Raw genomic sequence first — 8450 nt, 5'->3', positions numbered from 1 at the left:
GTGCAGAAATGAACATTTAGACATGGGAAGTGGTAGAACAAATTTCACCCAGAATGATGTCTATAGTATTATTTGTACTAAATCCTAGTATGTGCTTAAATTTAGAATGTTCTTATAACTTAATATGTTAGTGTTCAAAGCAAACTGTGTCTAGAAAAAAATGCATAGAAAAATTAAATAAGGAGAAAAATCACCATATAAAAGTGTCTGGTTTTAATATAAAATAGGATACCAGCTGGGTTGAAGTATGTTTCATATCTTTAAATATTTTCAGTAAAATAATTGAGGCATATGCAATTTGAATACCAAATGAATAAAAAGTAATATTTCATTCAGGAAACAAAGCACAAAAGAAAATCAATGTTCCTTTCATTTTTATCTCTAGGAAAGGGCTTAACTTTGAAATGCAAATTTCAAATTTAGAATTCAATAATTCTAAAGCTCTCTCAGTGAAATTAACAGGAAATTCTCTTTCCTCAACAAAAAATTCCTCACAGGAAGAGATATGATTGTACTTATCTATTCACTTATCATAAACACTTGTATAAACAGAATTTTTCCATAACTTTGAAAAAAGTCCACCCTACTTCCCAGTCCAACTCCACATGTCTGAAATATTCCACAACACTTACCATCTTTGAGAAATAGCACAGAAGAGCCTGTCACTACAAACTTTCCTCACAGTATTTAATTTTTCTGCATTTAGTACAAGTCTTTAATAACAACAACACTAGTGCCAAACTCATCATGTGGTTTCTTGGGTATAATATTTGCAAAGTACTCAACTAGGCTTCCACAAATGAGAATAAAAAGGGATTCCAAGATGACCATGTTCCTCCAAGTCCACAGGTAGGCCAGTGGCCACTGTGGAATTGGAGTTCTCCCATGTAATATTTGTGGTAAATTGGTTTTCAGTTAAACCTTGATCTGCTATTACATGCCATTTTTATGAGACTCTTCCTCTAATTGTCCAGTTTAAGATATAGGAGATCCTGCAACCAGAGTCATGAATGTCTATACATTTAAATATTTGTTGTTTAGTTGCTCAGTCGTGTCTGACTCTTTGTGACCCCATGGACTGTAGCCCACAAAGCTCCTCTGTCCATGGGATTTCCCAGGGAAGACTACTAGAGTGGGTTGCTATTTCCTTCTCCAGGAAATCTTCCCAACCCAGGGATCAAACCCATGTCTCCTGCAAGTCTCCTGCATTGCAGATGGATTCTTTACTACTGAGTCACTATTTATATTGATTCATTTTCATACTTGGGAATATGTGCATATACTGAGTCACTATTTATATTGATTCATTTTCATACTTGGGAATATGTGCATATTTTAAAATTTGAAATACATTTTAATTCAAAATTTTGTAAATCTAAAGAAAATTAATAAAAATAAAACATTGCAAGTCTATTTAATTGCATAGTGTTTAAAGCTTATCCTATATCAACTTCCTTTATATATTTTTAGAGTCGAATTTCATGAAAATTTTGTCCTCATGCTCTTTCTTTTTCCTTTCTCTTTACTTCTAGTTTCTCTAATTTGTCTCCTAACCCAACTAGTATCACTAAAGCAGTTTTTTTTTTTTTAATCGGTGTCACCAGGGTCACCCTTGTTGCCAAATTCAGTCATTAACCTAATCCTTGTGGTACTGTTAGTTACCCACCTAAAATCCATTCTTTAATGAACAGACTCCAGCTAAACTGTTGGCCTCAGGTGGAGCACAGCCATTGTAGTTGTAGCAGTCTGTTGTCTTAGACAACCTCAGATCCATGAACTGATACTTTAAGCTGCCAAATTCTGGGATAATTTTCTTTTTTTATTTTTTAATTAAAAACCAATGCTTTTCAAAGAAACGTATTATAAAAATGACTTTTACTAAAGAAGTGAATTTATTCTAAATGAAAAAATATTCCCTCCATGAAAGATCAAATACACATTTTCTAGAGAAATTATATTGCATTAATGATTTAATAGTGCACAAACAAGAACTATAGATTTTCTTTCAATTAGTACTGAAACCATAGTATAAAAACTAGTGGTAGGTGGGTGGGGGATTGTTTTATACCCTGAACTCCAATATTCCAATTCTGTGTCCTGTCCTGTGGTCATAATTTATAAAAATCCTAACTGTGCAGTGATTTGTGTTTTTGTAACTTCAGTGATGTGTTAAAAGCAATGAGTCTTGATTTGAAGAACCTGTTGTATCCAAAGGCCAGAATAGGACTCAGCTCTGATGATTATGTACATAAAATGATGGGCAATTCCTTAATGCATCCAAATCTTACTTTTCAATTCTGAAGTGACATCTGTATCTTTAAACTCTCCTGCAATATGAGCTATATCAGAAACAGGTGACTGCAAAGGCCAGAAGTGTTTGAAGACTGTATCTATGGGCAATGATTCATCTCTTCTAAAACAATTATTTACTTATTTATTTATTTATCTGTTTTGGGTTTCCCAGGTGGCACAGTGGTAAAGAATCGGCCTGCCAATGCAGAAGACACAAGAGATGCGGGTTCGATCCCTGAGTTGGGAAGATCCACTGGAGAAGGAAATGGCAACCCACTCCAGTAATCTTGCCTGGAGAATCCCATGGACAGAGGAGCCTGGTGGCCTGCAGTCCATGGGATCGCAAAGAGTCGGGTACAACTGAGCACACACACATTTATCTATTTATTTATTTTTATTTGTTTGCATGCATAACAGTGAGGAGTAGGCTATGGATACAAAGGCATGCAGTCTTCAGGCAAATGGAGAAGATGAAGTCTTTTGAGTAGTTAGCTGACTTTGGAACCTACTGCAATGGGAAGACTTGCTGTGCTGCCTTCAGAAATTAAGTCTCTTCCCCTAAGACCGCAGCAGGCTCTTCCTGAAGGATGGACCAATATTATATTCCAGGCTTCTGAGAAAGTTTTTATGCTCTAGGTCGGTGTATGTGAGAAGTTTATTAGCTTTTACTGATCCAAAATATTGAGGTTAGGAACTGGCAGACAGCTCACAGTGATGTGAAGTGCCTCTCACCTCTCTTTGGGCTGACTTGAAATGCAAGCTGTGTGATTGCATCCTTTTCCATCTTCTTTTCCTCAAAATAGAGCCAATTCCAAGGAAATTCCCCAGATAACCCAGGTACCCTGTTGCCATTTTTTGCAAACAAGAAAATGTTGCTTTTGAATTTCAAGACTGTACCACCTACTTAAGAATAAGCAGTGTCTGTGGTTTTTTTCATGGAGTTCTGCAACCACAAAGATCCTCTCTCTATTACCTTGTTGGTCTTCACTTTTTGGACAATCCTCTCTCCTAATTAGCAATTCAGGATTGCTCTTTGATACATCTAAGATTTTATTCATTTATTTTCATTTAGTTTCTAATGGACTTCCTGTTTCTATTTCTTATCCTCCTTGTTGCCTCTGGATGATTGCTAAGAAAAAGAGAGGGATGTTGGTTTTACTTGTGTGCATGCTAAGTTGCTTTGGTGGTGTTTGACTCTTTGTGACCCTATGGACAGTAGCCTGCCAGGCTCCTCTGTCCATGGGATTCTGCAGGCAAGAATACTGGAGTGGGTTGCCATGCCCTCCTCCAAGTGATCTTCCTGATCCAGGGATCAAACCTATGTCTCTTACATCTGCATTGGTGGGCAGGTTCTTTACCACTAATGCCACCTGATTATACTTGGCCATATTCAAATAAAATTTTCACCTTCCTGGGAACTTTCCTCATTTGACATGTTTTATTTTCTTTATAACACATATCACTATTGACTGTCTAGATTACTTCTGCATTTGTAGTGCGTAGAACTGCTCCTGACATTATAATTCACAAATATTTATTGAAGCAATAGGAGTCCAGGATATATACATATTTTGTTAAAAGCTGTATTTTCACCCACATAAAACTAATTTTTTCCCAAAGCATGTTATACTTCCAAGTGGTTTATAAACACATATATTGGCAGTTTATATAGGCAGCTTTCAAATTTATTTTTAATGTGATATACACACACATTAACAAAAACACAATTTCACAGAAATCATGAGATAGTATGAGGCTAAACTTTTTAAAGAAATCAAGTTGCATTTGATTTGAAAAAATGTTAAGTTTTTATAATTAAAACAATGGTTTTATAGGGATATGACAAAACTCATTTAAGGGTCTGGGAATATGGCAGTTTGGAAAATACTGTATTGATTCATATATTTAAGGATGACATTACTGGGCCATACTAGTACCGGATTAGGAATCAGGTGATGTTTTCTTAATCATTTCAGCTGCAATGATTTCAATCTCCTACCCATCCAGACAGTGTTTTTCCAAGCTTCACTCTCTAAAGATCCCTGAGGAGCCCCTGTCCTGCTATCCTTTGTCTACTGGCCAAGCCAGGAGAATGGGAACTCATGTGGGTTCTTAACGCAGCTCCATCTTCTTGACTTTAAAAGAACAACAGCAGGTTTTGTGTTTGTTTGTTTTCCCTTTTATTAAAAGATCTTTTTAGTTGGAGGATAACTGCGTTACAATGTTGTGTTGGTTTCTGCTGTACAACAGTGTGAGTCAGCTGTAAGCATACGTATACTCTCCTTCCTCTGGAGCCTCCATCCCACTCCCCCATCCCAGCCCTCTAGGTCACCACAGAGCACTGAGCTGAGCTCCCTGTGCTATATAGCTGCTTCCCACTAGCTATCAATTTTTTAATTGGGTTTAATTTTTTTTCTTTTTAAGAAGTGGCTGGCTTGAGAAATCTGGGCAGACATGAGTTGGATTTTTAGTTTGTTTCTAATTTTTTTCATGCTTTTCCCTTCCAGCACAGATTCTTTCTTCTAATTAAACCCATTCTCAGATATGTCTGCTGAGAAAATGCATGTGAGGCTTCTCTCATACTTTCTTCTATACTTCCCTTCTTCCCTGCAAAGGATACATTATATATCTGAATATCATTTATTCTCTGGTAAGGTCAAGCTTAAAATCTTACATGCTATGTTTCAGCATTATGCAAACCAAGAACTTACAGACCTCCAAACTGAGTTTAGAAAAGGCAGAGGAATCAGAGATCAAATTGCCAACATTTGTTGGATCATAGAGAAAGCAATGGAATTCCAGAAAAACATCTAGCTCTGTTTCATTAACTACACTAAAGCTTCTGACTGTGTGGGTCATAACAAACTGTGGAAAGCTCTTAAAGAGATGGGAATACCAGACCATCTTACCTATCTCTTGAGAAACCTATATGTGGGTCAAGAAGTAACAGTTAGAACCCTGTATGGAACAACTGATTGGTTCAGGATTGAGAAAGGAGTACAACAGGGCTGTCTTCTGTCATCCTGTTTATTTAACCTATACACTGAGCACATCTTGAGAAATGCCAGGCTGGATGAGTTACAAGCTGAAATCAAGATAGGTGGGAGAAACATCAAGAACCTCAGATATGTGGATGATACCACCCTAATGGCAGAAATTGAAGAGAAACTAAAGAGCATCTTGATGAGGGTGAAGGAGGAGTGTGAAAGATCCAGCTTAATACCAAATATTGGAAAAAAAAAAAAAAACATACTAAGATCATGGCCCCATTACTTCATGGCAAATAGAAGAGGAAAATGTGGAAGTATTGACAGATTTCCTCTTCATGGGCTCTAAAATCACTGCAGATGGTGACAGCAGCCATGAAATCAGAATACGATTGCTTCTTGGTAGGAAAGCTATGACAAACCTAGACATTGTGCTGAAAAGCACAGACATTACTCTACCAACACATGTCCATATAGTCAAGGCTATGGTCTTCCCAGTGGTCACATACGGTTGTGAGAGCTGGACTGTAAAGAAGGCAAACCACCAAAGAATCGATACCTTCAAACTGTGGTGCTGGAGAAGACTCCTGAGAGTCCCTTGGACAGCAAGGAGATCAAACCAGTCAATCTCAAGGGAAATCAACCCTGAATATTCACTGGAAAGACGATGCTGAAGCTGAGGCTTCAGTATTTTGGTTTCCTAATGTGAACAGCCGACACATTGGAAAAGTTCCTGGCACTGGGAAAGATTGAGGGCAGGAGAAGAGGGCATCAGAGAATGAGATGGCTGGATGGCATCACCGATGCAATGGACATGAACTTGGGTAAACTTTGGGAGATGGAAAGGGATAGGGAGGATGGGCATGCTGCAGTCCATGGGGTCACAAAGAGTTGGACACAACTGGCCACTGAACAACAACAACATTTGTCATTGGGCTTCCCAAGTGGCGCTGGAGGTAAAGAACCCACCTGCCAATGCAAGGGAAATAAGAGATATGGGTTTGATCCCTGGGTCAGGAAAGATCCCTTGGAGGAAGGCATGGTAACCAACTCCATTATTCTTGCCTGAAGAATCTCATGGACAGAAGAGCCTGGAAGGCTACAGTCCATAAGGTTGCAAAGAGTCAGAAAAGCCTGAAGCGATTTGGCATTCATGCATGTATTTATCATCATCTCAAGATAATGGAGTACCAAAGACCCCTGCTTGAAGTTGTCAGTAAAAAGATCAGTTAAGAAAGACATTGTGTATGTTTCTGTGTGTGCTCAGTTGCATCCAACTCTTTGCGACCTCAATGGACCTGTACCTGCCAGGCTTCTCTGTCCATGGAATTTTCCTGGCAAGAATACTGGAGTGGGTTGCCATTTCCTTCTCCAGGGGATCTTCCAACCCAGGGATTGAACCTGCATCTCTGGTGTCTCCTGCATTGGCAGGCAGATTCTTTATACTTTGCCACCTGGGAAGGCCAGTTAAGGTTAAACTTGCACTTAATTTCTAACTTCTTGATGTTCCTTGTATGTGGAGCTCCTTTAGAAAATCTACAAGGAAGGGGAATAGTGGTAAAGGAAAGTGCCAGCATTCCTTGGATATCTAATTAAATAACTCAGAGAGCAGCATTAATTATAATAAAACTCATTGAAAGTTAGAGAATAATAATAATAAGTATCAATGTATACAAAAATTATTATTATCAAATGTTTCCTGTGCATTGGAAACTGTTCTAAATACTTTTACATGTGATGTATCATTTTAATATACCACCTTCATGTTAATCTTATGAGGGTATTGTTTTTCCTGTTTTACAGAATGATAACCTGAGGTAAAGATAGATTAAATGAGTTTGTCAAAGTTACATAGCAAACATTGACATCAGGGGCCATCTAACTCCAGAACCAAAGTTCTTCACCTCATGTTAGGAATAAAATGCTCTAAAATCTTTAAATATGTAGCAGAAATAAGGTGGTGTGATAGCTAATTTTACATGTCAACTTGGCTAGGCTAATGTACCCATTATTGGTCAAACCCTAGTCTAGATGTTGCTGTGAAGGTATTTTATATTAATAGATGCGATGAAGATCTATAGTCAGTTGACTTTAAGTCAAAGAGATCACCCTTGATTATATGGATGGGGCTTACCCAATCAGTTTAAGGTCTATAGAGAAACAAAACTAAGGTTTTGAAGAGAAGAAGAAATGCATCCTCAAGACTGTAATATAGAAATGCTGCTTCAGTATTCAACTTGCATTCTACCCTATGCATTTCAGATTCAAGGCTACCTCAACTATTGCCTGAATTCCCAGCTTGCTGGCCTGCCCTTAGAATTTCGGGCTTGTCAACGCCCCGCAATTGTTTCAGCTAATCCCTTAAAATCTCTATAGAATACACAAATACACACACACACACAGATATATATATATAAATATAAACAAATATATATATAAGAATTTATATATTTATATATAAATTCTTTTGGTTCTGTCTCTCTGGAGAATCTTGACTGATGTAAGGGGCATTCAATCACACCTACTCTAACACATATCATGTGCACTTAAGGAAAGACGTTGGTTAAAAACCTGCTTGCTTAAATTAGACTGCTAAAACAGAACTCATAAATGGCACCATCTTTTGGTACATGCTGACTCATGCTGGCCATTAAAAATCATAGGAATTTTTTCATGAATACTTTCAGCAATCTTATGCGCTGCTTTGAAACTATACATGCCTTTAAGATTTCAGGGAACTTCAAGGATATCGCCTTAGATTTCAAAGGATGAATAAACCTCCCCTGACCCATTCCCACTGCCCCCAGGCTCCACACACTTGCTCCCAAATTCTTTTTGATTGTGGTAGATTTAGTTTCCTTCAATGAAACCTCATTGAATACCCAATGAGAGTTATGCACATATTGTACATTTTAGTTCCTAGAAGACCTTTAATTCCTTGTCATTTTAGAGATTTTTGAGGTTCTCTGAGGGATCTTTGCAATGACTTTTTGGGTTTAAAAAGATCCACTCTTACTTTTTCTTGCTCAAGTTCTGAACTAATTAGAGTTGACCATAAAATACAGGACACTCAGTCAATTTAAATTGCAGGTAAATAATAAATAACTTCTTCAGTATAAATATGTCTCAAATATTACACTAGACATAATTACACCGTTAAAATATTTCACT

This window comes from Giraffa tippelskirchi, chromosome 4 (assembly GCF_054371585.1).
Source record: "Giraffa tippelskirchi isolate mGirTip1 chromosome 4, T2T-mGirTip1v1.2.pri, whole genome shotgun sequence".
In the NCBI taxonomy this organism is placed as follows: domain Eukaryota; kingdom Metazoa; phylum Chordata; class Mammalia; order Artiodactyla; family Giraffidae; genus Giraffa; species Giraffa tippelskirchi.
The sequence above is the reverse complement of the archived record's forward strand: the minus strand, read 5'-3'. Positions refer to the sequence as shown.